Raw genomic sequence first — 16,113 nt, forward strand, 5'->3', positions numbered from 1 at the left:
CACCAGCATGGCATATGTATACATATGTAACTAACCTGCACAATGTGCACATGTACCCTAAAACTTAAAGTATAATTAAAAAAAAAGAAAAAAGAAATAAATAACCATTGTACCACCAAAAGAAAAAGACAAAAAACAAAAAAATAAGAACATTAAAACATAAGATGCATGATGAAAATCTAAGTGGTGGGGCTCTTTGCGGTTAACATAATATTGAGTGATATATGAGGTGGTTATTTAGAGTAATATTCTTCTGCATTATAGTAAATGAAAAACATTTTTAATTTTAGTTAAAATTAGTAATATATTATTTTACTAATTATATTTCTATGTAATAAAATGCAGTACATTTTTAAATTTTCAGATTACATGTAAACTTAGTTTTATAATTAAACTTTTTTAAACATATTATGATCATTGCGCATTCAATGATGCTTTATGATGCCACTAAGTTTTTAACCTATCTACCTTTCTCAAGAATGTAGTTAAAAGATGGTTACAGTGTGCAAGTTGGTAACATAATGAACTAACATCTCTTTTGCCAGTGGCTTTAAACTGCAAATAGGTTAAAGAATATTGTTCTTGTAGGTTAAATTTTTATTCTTTTTTTCTTATATGAACTTATTTTTTAAAATTTTTGTGAGTACATAGTATGTGTATATATTTATGCCATATATAGAATATTTTGATACAGGCATATAATATGTAACAATCACATCAGGGTAAGTGAAGTATCCATCACCTCCAGCATTACCCTTTGTATTACAAACCTATTCTACACATTTAGTTCTTTTGAAATGTGCAATTGTTATTGGTTACAGTAACCAATTTGCATGGAATGTCTACTTCCATCTGGCCACTTTGGCAAGTGGCAAGATTTTGGTCATGATTTTGTTTTATGATCATAATAAGAATTGTATAGAAGTATTAATAAAATCCATACATTTCTGAATTCTGAATAAACATTTAAAAATTTGTTAATATTTTTCTTTAAACGTGGTCTTACTGCCTGCAAACACATACAGACTCTTAATTTTTATTTACATAGAGGTAAATATACACATATATTACTCTAAAGATAAACATTAAGGGTAAGAAAATTATAAAGTATGTGTGTTTTTGTGAATATGAATTTGTACCTATATTCAGAAGAAAAGAGCAATATTGGAACAAAACAAATCATCTTAATAAGGTAACTAATTGGCTGTGTGCAGTGGCTCACGCCTGTAATCCCATCACTTTGGGAGGCTGAGGCGGGTGGATCACTTGAGGTCAGGAGTTCGAGACCAGCCTGACCAATATGGTGAAACCCCATCTCTACTAAAAATACAAAAATTACCTGGGTGTGGTGGTGTGCACCTCTAGTCCAAGTTACTCAGGAGGCTGAGACAAGAGAATTGCTTGAACCCAGGATGTGGAGGTTGCAGTGAACTGAGATTATGCCACTGCACTCCAGCCTGGGTGAAAGAGTAAGACTCATCTCAAAAAAATAGTAAGGTAACTAGTTTACTAGAAAACTGAATACCTCAAAAATGCTGAAAACAAATGTATACTGTCTGCTTTGTGTTAAATTTATTACTGTAATATCTTATGGTTTATGGTTCAGAATATTCCCATGCAAATATTTTGTTTTGACTTGCCTGGTACTCATGCTGGACCTATAATTTTCTTTTTTTAATAATTTTTTAAATAGTTTCTGAGGCATTATGTGAGCTTGTCAGGGATTATAATGCTTTTATAAAATTTAGTAGTGCACACAAAATAATATTTAGATGTAATTCCAAAATTAGCCTATCAAGTTATATTTTATTTTCTTAGAACATTTCATTTGTTCTTTTAATTGGAGAACTCTTTAAACCTGCTTTAGTTGTTGTTCTTTTCACTTTTTATAATTGAAATAACTATATTTATTTATTGAGCCAATTTTTTTTTCAGGTAAATACTAAGGATGCTTTATAAGTCATGAGGATGTTTTTATATATAAATATAGCAAACAAACATGAGAGTGCTTGCTGTGTAACAGATGCTGCATAACAAGCTATAAATATTCCTGCTGAAGTCAGAGATGGAAAATATCAATGGTGAAAAAATAATATTGATTTTTCATGTTAAGAAGACATTTTTTCCAGGCTACAAAGCTAACTCTTGCTGAATTTGAAGAGAAATTCTTCTTCCTTTATTTTCTAAGTATCTTTTGTTTTATTATGTGTATTCCAGCTATGTATGCATCACAGCCCTTCTCCTTCTTTTTCTGTATTATATCTATGGTTTTCTCATTGTTGTCTTTATGCCATGTCATTTTACATGGTACTTTGTAGGTTTTGATGAGAAAGTTGGTATTTTTTAATGTACTAAAAAATTAGTTTTAACTGGAGAGTTTGTTTGTCAATACAACTTTCAGATCAGTTAAGATAAAAGGCATTCAGTATACACAGGTGAGAGGAATAAGTCAGTTAGTTTTCTTTTTTTCTGCTTGTAAAAGAAAAAAAATCTTACACAAAGTGTGGCAAATATTTGCTAAAATATATATCTCAGAAATTAAATTTTTAAGAGAGCTAATGGTGAGTGAAATTTTTTAAATTTAATTTTCTATGATATAGCACAACTTAACGTTCCCGTGCAGAATCTTCTATTTTTAAGTGTGAATGTTAAAGTTTGTAAAATAATAAAAAGACCTCTGTGGATTTAAAATTTGGAATAATATTTCTTTTTTATATTGATATTACAATTTGAAAAAATCTCTCAGTCTTATATAATTTTTTTAGTGGGTGAAGTTCAGTCTAGAGTTTCTATTCTTTGTCACATAACTGTAGCCAACTTATTGATCATTTTCTCTGTAAAACTTGGAGATCATGACAGCTTTTGGATTGAAACATATCCTATTAGTTTGCTCACAAACTTGTTTACTGTGTTCGAAGAGTGGCCAGTCATGAGACCAAAGCAACAACTACCCTTTTAGTGTCTTTTATGCAGTTATTATCTGTAATAAATAAATATTTATTCTGTAAAACATGAATTTTGAAGTGTGTATACATTGTCAAATGTTTAATTCTAGGTAATTAATGCTTTACCTCACATAGTTAACATTTTTTGTGGTGAGAGCACGTGACATAGTCTTAGCACTTTTCAAAAATACAAATACATTATTAGGAACTATAGCCACCATGCTGTAGAAAAAATCTTTTGAAATTATTTCTCCTATTCAAGTATAATTAGGTATTTTTTGACTGACGTCTTTCCAAACCCCCCTTCTAAATACCTTGGTATCTGGTGGTCACCATTTTACTTTCTACTTCGATGAGATTACGTTTGTTTAGGATCCGTGTGTAAGTAAAATTATGAAATAATCTTTCTAGGCCGGGCGCGGTGGCTTACATCTCTAATCCCAGCTCTTTGGGAGGCCGAGGCGGGCAGATCACAAAGTCAGGAGTTTGAGACCAGCCTGGCCACTGTGATGAAACCCCATCTACTAAAAATACAAAAAGTAGCTGGGCATGGTGGCGGGCGCCTGTAGTCCCAGCTGAGGCAGGAGAATCACTTAAACCTGGGAGGTGGAGGTTGCAATAAGCTGAGATTGCACCACTGCACTCCAGCCTGGGCGATAGAGCAAGACTCTGTCACAAAAATAATAATAATCTTGATGTGCCTGGCTTATTTCAGGTAATGTAATCCATCTGACTGAAAATAATAGAATTTTCTTTTTTGAAGGTGAGTAGTATTCCATTGTTTAAATATATCATACTTTTTTTTTTTTCTTTTTTAGCCAGAGTCTTTGTAGCCCAGGCTGGAGTGCAGGAGTGCAATCTCGGCTCACTGCAACCTCCCCCTAACTAACTTTTATATTTTTAGTAGAGATGAGTTTTCACCATATTGGCCAAGTTGGTCTTGAACTCCTGACCTCAAGTGATCCACCGCCTCGGCCTCCCAAAGTGCTGAGATTACAGGCATGAGCCACTGCCCCCGGCCTACTATATTGTCTTTATTTACTCATTTGATGTTAAACTGTTGATTCTATATTTTGACAATTGTAAAGAGTGTTGCAAACAACATAGAAGTGCAAATATTTTTTTATTCTGATTTTATTTGTTTTGGATATATATCCAATATTACAATTGCTGTATTATATGATAGTTTTAAATTTTTTGAGACTTCTCTATTTTTTATTTATTTATTTTTGTTTGTTTGTTTTGAGATGGAGTTTCACTCTTGTTGCCAGGCTGGAGTGCAATGGCGTGATCTCGGCTTACCGCAACCTCTGCCTCCCAGGTTCAAGCAATTCTCCTCCCTTAGCCTCCTGAGTAGCTGGGATTACAGGCATGCACTACCATGCTTGGCTAATTTTGTATTTTTAGTAGAGACAGGGTTTCTCCATGTTGGTCAGGCTGGTCTCGAGCTCCAGACCTCAGATGATCCACTTGCCTCGGCCTCCCAAAGTGCTGGGATTACAGGCATGAGGCACCGTGCCCGGCCTATTTTATTTTTTATAAAGGCTGTTCTCATTTACACTCAAACCAACAATATGCAAACATTCTTTTTTCTTTTCCTTTTTTTTTTTTTTCGAGACGGAGTCTCGCTCTGTTGCCCAGGCTGGAGTGCAGTGGCAATCTCGGCTCACTGCAAGTTCCGCCTCCCAGGTTCACGCCATTCTCCTGCCTCAGCCTCCCGAGTAGCTGGGACTACAGGCACCCGCCACCACGCCTGGCTAATTTTTTGTATTTTTAGTAGAGATGGAATTTCACCGTGTTAGCCAGGATGGTCTGGATCTCCTGACTGCGTGATCCGCCCACCTCAGCCTCCCAAAGTGCTGGCACTACAGGCGTGAGCCACTGCAGCCAGCCCCCAAGCATTCCTTTGTCTTCACACCTTTACTAATTTTTTTTAATAAGAGTTATTCTAACAAGTGAGTTGATATCATAGTTTTTTCTTATTTTTTTTGCTTTTCCTGGTAATAATTGATACTGAGTATTTTTTATATCTCTTGCCTATATGTCTTTTTTGAAAAATAAGTCTTTAACTCATTTTTAATATTATTTGTTTTTTATTCTATAATTGAGTTTCTTATATATTTTGATATTAAACCCTTGTCACATGTATAATTTGTACATATTTTCTCCCATTTTTTAGTTTTCTCATCCTGTTGGTTGTATCAGATTCTGTGCAGCAACTTTTTAATTTGAAGTAATCTGACTCCTCTATTTTTTCTTTGGTTCCCTGGGATTCTGAGATTAAATTTTAGAAAGTCACTGCCCAGACCAATGTTATGGGGATTTCACTGTATATTTTTTTGTAGTAGTTTCATAGTTTCAAGCCTTACATTTAAATATCTAATTTACTTTAAGTTGATTTTTATATATGGTGTGCGATGAGGGTCTCATTTTATTGCTCTGCATGTGGCTATACAGTTTTCTCAACACCATTTATTGAAGACACCGTCATTTCCCTAAAAGATTGTCACCTGTTAATATAATCAGCTGTAAGTAAATGAATACATTTCTCATTTCTCTCTTCTGCTCCACTGGCCTATGTGTCTTTTTTTATTGCAGTACCATACTGTTTTGGTTACTATAGCTTTGTAGCATATTTCAAAGCCAGGTAGGGTAATACATTCAGCCTTTTTTGTTTTGTTTGATTGCTTTTGCTACTCAGGGTCTTCTGCAGCACCATATAAATTTTAGATAGATATTTTTAAATTCCTATGATGTTTGTCACTGGTATTTTGATAGAAGTTGCATTATATTTGTAGATCATTTTGTATAATGCAGGTATTTAACAATATTAATGCCAATTCATAAATATTTTCATTTGTGTATTATTTATTACTTTAATATTCTTTAGATTATAATGTAAGGTGTTTCAACTTTTTGGTTACATTTATCTCAAAGTGTAGTTACTACAGTTATTGTAGATAGGATTGTTTTTTAATTTTATTTTGAGATAGTTAATTGTTTACAAAAATGCCACTGACTTTTGCATGTGGATTTTTTATACTGTAAATTTAATGAATTTATTAGTTTCTAGTAGTTCTTAGTAAAGTCTTAGGCTTTCCTATACTTAAGATTATGTCTTCTACAAATAGTAATAATTTAACTTTTTTTTCCAATCTGGATGCCTTTGATTTTATTCTCTAATTTCTCTGTCTTGGACATTTCGTACTATGTTTAGCAAGACTGAAGAAAGTGGGCATCCTTGTCTTGTTCTAACTTTCAGAGTAAAAGCTTACAACTTTTCCCTGTTTAGTATGCTGTTTCCTGTGCACTTTTTGTTATATGTGGCATTTATTGGCTTCAGGTGCATTTTTCCTATACTTAATTTTTTCAGAGATTTATCATTAGGGAATGTGTTAAACTTTTGTTCTGCATCTATTTAAATGTTAGAGTTGTGAAATCACAGCTAACTCCACATAAATACAAAACATCCTCAGAGACTACTATGAACATCTCCACGCATGCAAAGTAAAAAATTTACAGGAAATAGATAAACTCCTGGATACACACAACCTCTCAAGATTGAACCAGAAAGAAGCAAAAATCTTGAACACAGCAAAAATTAATAAAATGTATAATGAAATTATAAATTTAGCAATAGAAATTATACATTATATTATAGAATAGTAATAGAAATCATACATTAGTGATAGAAATATATACATTGGTAATAGAAAACCCATGAACCATGAATAGCCCTAGATCAGATGAATTCACAACTAAATTCTACCACATATACAAAGATGAGCCAGTACTAATCCTCTGAATGTACTCCAAAAATCAAGGTGGGATTTCTTCCTAACTATATAAAACCAGTATCACCTTGATACCAAAATCTAGTGAAGACACAATAACAATAAAAACTATAGGCCAATATTTTGGGTGATCATTAAAACAAAAGTTCTCCATAAAATACTAGCAAGCTGAGTTCATAATCAAATCAAAACGTTATTTTACCACAATCTTGGGAGCTTTACTTCATGAATGCAAGGATGTTTCATCATATACAAGTCAATAAATGTGATTCATCAGGTAAAGATGATTAAAAGCAAACATGATTATCACAATAGATACAGAAAAGGCATTCAAAAAATCCAATATCTATAAAAATATTCTCAACAAACTAGGTATTAAAACATCTCAAAATAGTAAAGCCATCTGTGACAAATCTGCAGCTGAAATCATGCTGAACAGGCAAAAGCTGGATGAACTCTCCATATGAATAAAAATAAGACAAGAATATCCACTCTTAACACTCGTATTCAACATAGTTCTGGAAGTCCTAGCTAGAGAAATTAAACAAGATAAAGAAATAAAAGGGATCTAAATAAGAAAACAGAAAGTCCAATTATTCTCACAGATGATATAATTCTCTACCTGGGAAACTTTGGAGATGCCACAAAAAGACCCCTAAGCCTAAAAAATGACTTAAGCAAAGTCTCAGGATACAAAATTAACATACACAAATGAGTAGCATTTCTGTACATGAATAACATTCAAGCTGAGAACAAAATAAAAAACACAGTTCTGGTCGTCGGCAAGGCCTGAGTCCTGTCCTCTTGCTCTCCTCCCTGGACAGCATGAGCTTCACCACTCGCTCAGCCTTCACCAATTACCAGTCCCTGGGCTCTGTCCAGGTGCCTGGCCAGTCAGCAGCGCAGCCATCATCTATGCAGGCATGGGGGGTTCTGGTTCCAGGATCTCCGTGTCCTGCTTCACCAGCTTCCAAGGCCCATGGGGTTCAGGGTCCTGGCTGCGGGGATAGCCAGGGGTCTGACAGGAATGGGAGGCATCCAGAATGAGAAGACCATGTAAACCCTGAACTACTGCCTGGCCTCCTACCTGGACAGAGTGAGGAGCCTGAGGACCAAGAACCGGAAGGCGGAGAGCAAAATCTGGGAGCACCTGGAGAAGATGGGACCTCAGGTCAGAGACAAGCCATTACTTCAAGACCATCAAGGACCTGAGGGCTCAGATCTTCACAAATACTGTGGACAATGCCCACATCGTTCTGCAGATCGACAGTGTCCGTTGCGGGGAAAAGAAAGAGAGATCAGATTGTTACTGTGTCTATGTAGAAAAGCAAGATAGAAGAAACTCCATTTTGATCTGTACTAAGAAAAATTGCTTCTGCTTTGAGATGCTGTTAACCTGTAACTTTAGCCCCAACCCTGTGCTCACAGAAACGTGCTGTAATGAATCAAAGTTTAATGGATTTAGGGCTGTGCAGGATGTGCCTTGTTAACAATATGTTTGCAGGCAGTATGCTTGGTAAAAGTCATCGCCATTTTCCATTCTCAATTAACCAGGGACACAACCGCAGGGACCTCTGCCCAAGAAAGCCTGGGTATTGTCCAAGGTTTCCCCCCACTGAGACAGCCTGAGATATGGCCTCATGGGAAAGGAAAGACCTCACCATCCCCCAGCCTGACACCCATAAAGGGTCTGTGCTGAGGATTAGTGAAAGAGGAAGGCCTCTTTGCAGTTGAGATTAGAAGAAGTCTTCTGTCTCCTGCTCATCCCTGGGAATAGAATGTCTCGGTGTAAAGCTGGCCATTCCCATTCATTCTCTTCTGAGATAGGAGACAACCGCCCTGTGGCTAGAGGCAAGATATGCTGGCAGCAGTACTGCTCTGTTGCTCTTTGCTATACTGAGATGTTTCGGTAAAGAGAAACATAAATCTAGCCTACGTGCACATCTGGACACAGTACCTTTCCTTGAACTTATTCATAATACAGATTCCTTTGCTCACATGTTTCCCTGCTGACCTTCTCCCCACCTGTTGCCCTGTTACACTCTCCTCACTAAGACAGTAAAAATAATGATCAATAAATACTGAGGGAACTCAGAGGCTGGCGCCAGTGTGGGTCCTCTGTATGCTAAGCACCGGTCCCCTGGGCCCACTGTTCTTTCTCTGTACTTTGTCTCTGTGTCTTATTTCTTTTCTCAGTCTCTCATCCCACCTGACAAGAAATACCCACAGGCATGGAGGAGCTGGCCCCCTTCAGTCCGTCTTGCTGCTGATGACTTTAGACCCAAGTGTGAGACAGAGCTGGCCATCTGCCAGTCTGTGGAGAGCAACATCCATGGGCTTTGCAAACTCATTGATGACACCAATGTCACTCGGCTGCGGTTGGAGACAGAGATCAAGGTTCTCAGGGAGGAGCTGCTCTTTATGAAGAAGAACCACAAAGAGGAAGTAAAAGGACTACAAGCCAAGGTTGACAGCTCTGGGTTGACCAAGGAAGTAGTTGCCCCCAAAGCTCAGGACCTTGCCAAGATCATGGCAGACATCCAGGCCCAATACGACGAGGTAGCTCAGAAGAACCGAGAGGAGCTGGACAAGTACCAGTCTCAGCAGATTGAGGAGAGTACTATAGTGGTCACCACGCAGTCCACCAAGGTTGTAGCTGCTGAGATGATGCTCACAGAGCTTAGATGTACAGTCCAGTCCTTGAAGATCAACCTGGACTCAATGAGAAATCTGAAGGCCAGCTTGGAGAACAGCCTGAGGGAGGTGGAGGCATGTTAAGCCCTGCAGATGGAGCAGATCAACAGGATCCTGCTGCACCTGGAGTCAGAGCTGGTACAGACCCTGGCAGAGGGGCAGTGCCAGGCCCAGGAGTACAAGGCCCCGCTGAACATCAAAGTCAAGCAGGAGGCTGAGACCGCCACCTACCGCCGCCTGCTGGAAGATGGCAAGGACTTCAATCTTGGTGATGTCCTGGACAGCAGCAACTCCAAGCAAACCATCCAAAAGACCACAACCCGCCAGACGGTGGATGGCAAAATGGTGTCTGAGATCAACAACACCAAAGTTCTGAGACATTAAGCCAGCAGAAGCAGGGTACCCTTTGGGGAGCAGGAGGCCAATAAAAAGTTCAGAGGTAAAAAATAAAAGGACAGAATTCTATCTACGATAGCCACAAACAAAAAATAACATACTTAGGAATACATTAAACGAAGGAGGTAAAATATCGCTACAAAGAAAACACACTGCTGAAAGAAATCAGACAAAACACAAATAAATGGAGAAGCATTTCATGCTTATGAATTTGAAGATTTAATATAATTAAAATGTCCATGCCACTTAAAACAACCTGCAGATTTTTATTCCTATCAAACTATCAATGCCATTTTTATAGAAATAGGGAAAAAAGCTATTCTAAAATTTATATGGAAGAATAAAAAAAGCCAAAATAGCCAAGGCTATCTTGAGATATATTGTTTATATGGTGGGAGGAAGAGTTTTTTTTTCTTCTTCTGCATATGACTAACGAGTTTTCTAACTAACATTAAACAAACAAACAAACAAAATAAAACCTGGAGGCCTCGAATTACCTGACTTCAAACTGTGCTACAAGCTACAGTAATCGGTATAACATGGTCATGGTACAAAAATATACATACAGACTATATTGGTCCATTTTTATGCTGCTAATAAAGACACACCTGAGACTGGGTAATTTATAAAAGAAAGGTTTAATTGACTCACAGTTCCATATGACTGGGGAGGCCTCACATTCATGATGGAAGCCAAAGGGAAAGCAAGACATGGCAGCAGGCAAGAGCAAGCATGTGCAGAAGAACTCCCTTTTATAAAACCATCAGATCTTAAAAGACTTATTCACGACCCAGAGAACAGCATGGGAAAAACCCACCCCCATGATTTAATCACCTCCCACCCAGACCCTCCAATGACGTGTGGGGATTATTACAATTCAAGGTGAGATTTGGGTGGGGACACAGAGCCAAACCATGTGGAACAGAAGAGAGAGCCCTGAAATAAAGCTACACTCCTACAACCTACTTTTGACAAAGTCAACAGAAATAAAAAGAAAATAACTCCCTATCTAATAAATGATACTGGGAAAACTCGTTAGTCATATGCAGAAGAAGAAAAAAAAACTCTTCCTCCCACCATATAAACAATATATCTCAATATAGTTGAAAGACTTAACTGTGAGACTTCAAGCTATTAAAACTCTAGAAGAACATGCAGAAAGTACTCTTCTAGACACAGGGCTCTAGAAAAAAAATTATAACTAACACCTTAGAAGTTAATGCAACAAAAATAAAAACATGTTGAGGTTGTGGAGAAAAGGGAATCTATATACACTGTTGGTGGAAATGCAAATTAATTCAGCCCCTGTAGAACACAGTTTGAAGATTTCTCAAATAGCTAAAAATAGAATAGCTATTTGGCCCATTAATCGAATTACTGGGTATATACCCAAAGAAAAAATTATTTTACCAAAAAGACACTGGCACTCACATGTTTACTGCAGCACTATTCACCATAAAAAAAGACAGAATTAAAGTAGGTACCCATGAATCTTAGATTCATGTTCTTTGTTAATTTGCTTAGAATAAAGGCCTTCTGCCAGCTTGGAGGACAGCCTGAGGGAGGTGGAAGCCCACTATGCCCTGCAGATGGAGCAGCTCAATGGGATCCTGCTGCACCTGTAGTCAGAGTTGGCACAGACCCAGGCCCAGGAGTACAAGGCCCTGCTCAACATCAAAGTCAAGCAGGCCCAGGAGTACAAGGCCCCGCTGAACATCAAAGTCAAGCAGGAGGCTGAGATCACCACCTACCGCCGCCTGCTGGAAGATGGCGAGGACTTCAATCTAGTTGATGCCCTGGACAGCAGCAACTCCATGCAAACCATCAAAAAGACCACCACCCGCCAGAGAATGGATGGCAAAGTGCTGTCTGAGACCAATGACACCAAATTCTGAGACATTAAGCCAGCAGAAGCAGGGTACTCTTTGGGGAGCAAGAGGCCAATAAAAAGTTCAAAGGTCAAAAAAAAAAAAAAGAATAAAGGCCTTCTGCTGCATCCATGTTGCTGCAAAGAACATCTTTTTCTGTGGTTTCTTAGTATTGCACGGTATATACGTATTTCAGATACTACATGTTCTCACTTATAATTGGGTGCTAAACATTGGGTGAGCATGGAAACAATAAATGCTGGGAGTTCTTTAAAAAAACTGCCAAGACCAGCATTGAAAAACTACTTATCAGGTATGAGGTACACTACTTGGACAATGGAATTATTAAGTGCCCAAACTTCGACATTATGCAGTATACTTATGTTACAAATCTGCCCATGTACCCCCATGAATCTAAAATAAAAATAATAAAATGCTTTGTGGTATAATGGCATGTTATATTTCTCCAGTTCTGGGTTAATAGTTGAAATTAGGAGTGAAAGACACAGAATTATGTCCGTTTTGGGTACAGAGGTGAATGTTTTTATACCAGGTCACCCCACGTTTTATGAGCTAACGTCTCTGAAAACCCTTGGTTTATAGCCCAAAAAGTGTCTTATCCCCAAGTATGCAGCTAAAATAAATGGCTACATCTTTATATTGTATTTATTAACTGTACACTAGATTATAATTTGTCACTCTACTCTTTTTGGGGAAAAAATGGTTTAATCACATTTCTCTTTTAGAATAAACCATTTTTGAAAATGTGAGGCTGTGAAAATCATGTTAAATTCCTGAATTAGGAAAATAATTTTTTTTTTCTTTTTTGTGGAGTCTAGCTCTGTCACCCAGGCTTGAGTGCAGTGGCGTGAACTCAGCTCACTGCAACCTCTGCCTCCCAGGTTCGAGCAATTCTTCTGCCTCAGCCCTCTGAGTAGCTGGGATTACAGGCACCTGCCACCATGCTCAGTTAATTTTTGTATTTTTAGTAGGGATGGGGTTTTGCCATGTTGGCCAGGCTGGTCTCAAACTCCTGACCTCAGGTGATCTGTCTGCCTTGGCCTCCCAAAGTTCTGGAATTACAGGTGTGAGCCACTCCACCTGGCAAGAAAACATTTATTTTTAAGCATAAAAGTCTTATGGTCATAGACCAAAAATGACAAAGTACACGGTATGGGTTATTTATGACCACACTGCTGCAACCACTCTATCACAACCATTCTGGTGAAATAATAATAATAATAATAATAATGGATTAGAAGGTACTTTTAGAATATCTTTCTGATTCTATTGCAATGTTAAATTCTTGTCTTTATTATTTGTCATATAGAAGTCTGTACTTCTACAAAAGATGCCAAGAATTTCAAGTTAATATCCTCACACATATATTCTCACTAGAAGGGCACTGGTGTGTTTGCAATCAGGGTGGAGCATTTCTGGCTTTGCTTGTGCTACTTTGATTGTCTAAAATAGAAAGACAGGAAGTAAAGTGGAGTCAGCCATGACACATTGAGTTTCTACAGCAACAACATCTGAATTCTTGTGTTACATCAACTAGAAGTAATGACAGTATTTTATTTTATTTTGTTTTATTTATTTATTTATTTATTTAGAGACAGAGTTTCACTCTTGTTGCACAGGCTGGAGTGCAATGGTGCGATCTTGGCTCACCACAACCTCCACTTCCCAGGTTCAAGTGATTCTCCTGCCTCAGCCTCCTGAGTAGCTGAGATTACAGGCATGCACCACCACACCCAGCTAATTTTGTATTTTTAGTAGAGATGGGGTTTCTCCATGTTGGTCAGGCTGGTCTCAAACTCCCGACCTCAGGTTACCTGCCCACCTCGGCCTCCCAAAGTGTTGGGATTACAGGCACAAGCCACCACATCCGGCCTGTTATTTTACTATATTTATTTTTAAAATTGTAATTCATTTATCCTGAATATATCACTGGGCCCAGAACCTAGGTGATGTGACTCTCCTGCATTACCTCTGCCCATAAGTGGGATTATTAAATATACCTGGGCCTACATAGGTATACAGATGCTACAATGACTCATATACCTGGACACAGCCAAGAGAAGAGATTTTGACTCTCATAGGTTGGCTTACAACAATGGATAAGGTCCTAGGTCTCCTACTTGTACCAAAGTCAAAGAGAATGACAACATTCACACATATCATATAAATTCCTCAAGTGGCACCGAAAGTGTCAACAGGGCCAACCATGCTGAAGAGGTTGTGACTCTCCTATGCACACCCAGCTGACTGTAAGGACTGTCACCCTTCCAGATGGACACAGACCACTGTGGAGGTTTTGAATGTCACACCAAGAGTGAGTCAAAGGTTGGAATTGTGACTCTCACACATGGATGTGGTCCACAGGTGGAATAACGACTCTTGGACCTCAGGTGGAATTGGGGCTCTCATGCAGGGATTCAGTCCGGCATTGAGACTGCTTTGCATTCTTGGACCCAACCCACAGGAGATATTGGCTCTCATACATAACCCGGGATATGTGCAGGATTGTAAATGTCATCCCTGGACCTTTCTGCGGGTGTAATTGTGACAGATATTTTTGCCTAGAATCTGAATGATTTGACTCTCCTGCCTGGGCCAAGCCCACAAATGTGATTGTGACATATACTCAGGCCAAGCACCTAGGTTATGTGACTCTCCTGCCTGAGCCCTGCCCTCAAGGGAATTGTGACATATCATTGAACCCAGCACCTAGGTGATGTGGCTCTCCTCTCCTGCCTGGGCCCTGCCTACAGAGAAAATTGTGACATATTCCTCGACCCAGCACCCAGATAATGTGACTCTCCTGCCTGTGCACTGCCTACACAGGGCATTGTGGCATATCGCTGGGCCCATCAACCATGTGATGTGAATCTCCTCTCTGCCTGAGCCCTGCCCTAAGGATTGTAAAATATTGCTGAGCTCAGCACCCAGGTAATGTAACCTTCTTGCTTTAGCACTGCCCAAAGGAGAAATTGTGACATCTATCTGGGCCAATCTTCTAGGTGATGTGAATCTCCTCTCCTGCCCCCTCCCTGCTCTGGGACTATGACACATTACTGGACTCAGCACCTAGGCGATGTGACTTTCCTCTCCTGTCTAGGACCTGCCCAATTGGTGACTGTGACACATCACTGGGCCTAGCACCTAGGTAATGTGACTCCTCTTTTGCCTGGCCCCTGACCACAGGTTGCATTGTGACATATCACCGGGCCCAGCACCCAGATGTTACTCTTCTTCTGCCTGGGTTTGTTCACAGATGGGATTGTGACATGTGCCTGAGCCCAGCATCTAGGTGGTGTTAGTCTCCTCTCCTGCTTAATACCTGCCCTGGGTACCGGGCAAGGCAATATGTCACAATGCCCCCTGAGATCAGGGCCCAGGAAAAAAGTCACATCACCTGTGTGCTGTGCCCAGTGATGTGTCACAATGTCCCTTGGGGAATAGAGTTCAGGAAGGAGAGTCACATCACTTACATGCTGCATCCAGTGATATATCACTTTCCTGCCTAGGCTCTGCCCACAGAAGGCTTTGTGACAGATCTATGGGCCTGTAATCTAGGTCATTTCACTTATTTTGGGGGGGCCTTATGCACAAAAGATTGTGACATATTTCTGGGCACAGTATACAGGTGAGATGACACTCCTGCCTGGGCCTGGCCCACAGAAGGAATTATATCACTGCTTCCATCACCTAGGTGAGGTAACTCACCTCTCCTGCCTGGGCCCTGCCTACAGGAAGAATTGTGACATAACACTGGGCCCAGCACCTAGGTGATGTGACTCTTTTGCCTTGTTCCTTCCCACAGGTGAGAGTGTGACATACCTGGCCTCAACTCACAGCTGTGAAAATAACTCATTCTTGTGCCTAGCCAATAGGAGAGATTTTGATTCTCATAGATACATTTAGGGCAACTGGTAAGGTCCTGGGTCTCCTACTTTTATGAAGATAACAGAGGATTATGACACTCACACATATCATATAAAGCCCTTGAGTGGTACAGAGAGTGTCAGAACACAGGAGCAGGGCACAGTGGCTCACGCCTGTAATCCCAGCACTTTGGGAGGCCGAGGCGGGCAGATCACCTGAGATCAGGAGTTTGAGACCAGCCTGGCCAACATGGTGAAACCCCATCTCTACTAAAAATACAAAAATTAGCCAGGTGTGGTGGTGCATGACTGTAATCCCAGCTACTCAGGAAGTTGAGGCAGGAGAATTGCTTGAACCCGGGAGGCAGAGGTTACAGTGAGCCAAGATTGCGCCATTGCACTCCAGCCTGGGTGACAGAGCAAGACTCTGTCTCAAAAAACAAAAACAAAAACACAGCACTCAGATGAGATTATGACTCTCATATTCACACTCAGCTGCCAGAATTGTCACCCTCAAACATGGACACAG

The 16,113-nt window shown here is 39.3% G+C and overlaps 1 pseudogene; it reads left to right on the forward strand.

Annotated features, from left to right (window-relative positions):
- Window positions 1–7,564: 7,564 nt before the first annotated feature.
- On the forward strand, window positions 7,565–12,942 carry LOC117976878 (keratin, type I cytoskeletal 18-like; annotated as a pseudogene).
- The last annotated feature ends 3,171 nt before the right edge of the window (window positions 12,943–16,113 follow it).

Source organism: Pan paniscus, chromosome 20 (assembly GCF_029289425.2).
Source record: "Pan paniscus chromosome 20, NHGRI_mPanPan1-v2.0_pri, whole genome shotgun sequence".
NCBI lineage: Eukaryota > Metazoa > Chordata > Mammalia > Primates > Hominidae > Pan > Pan paniscus.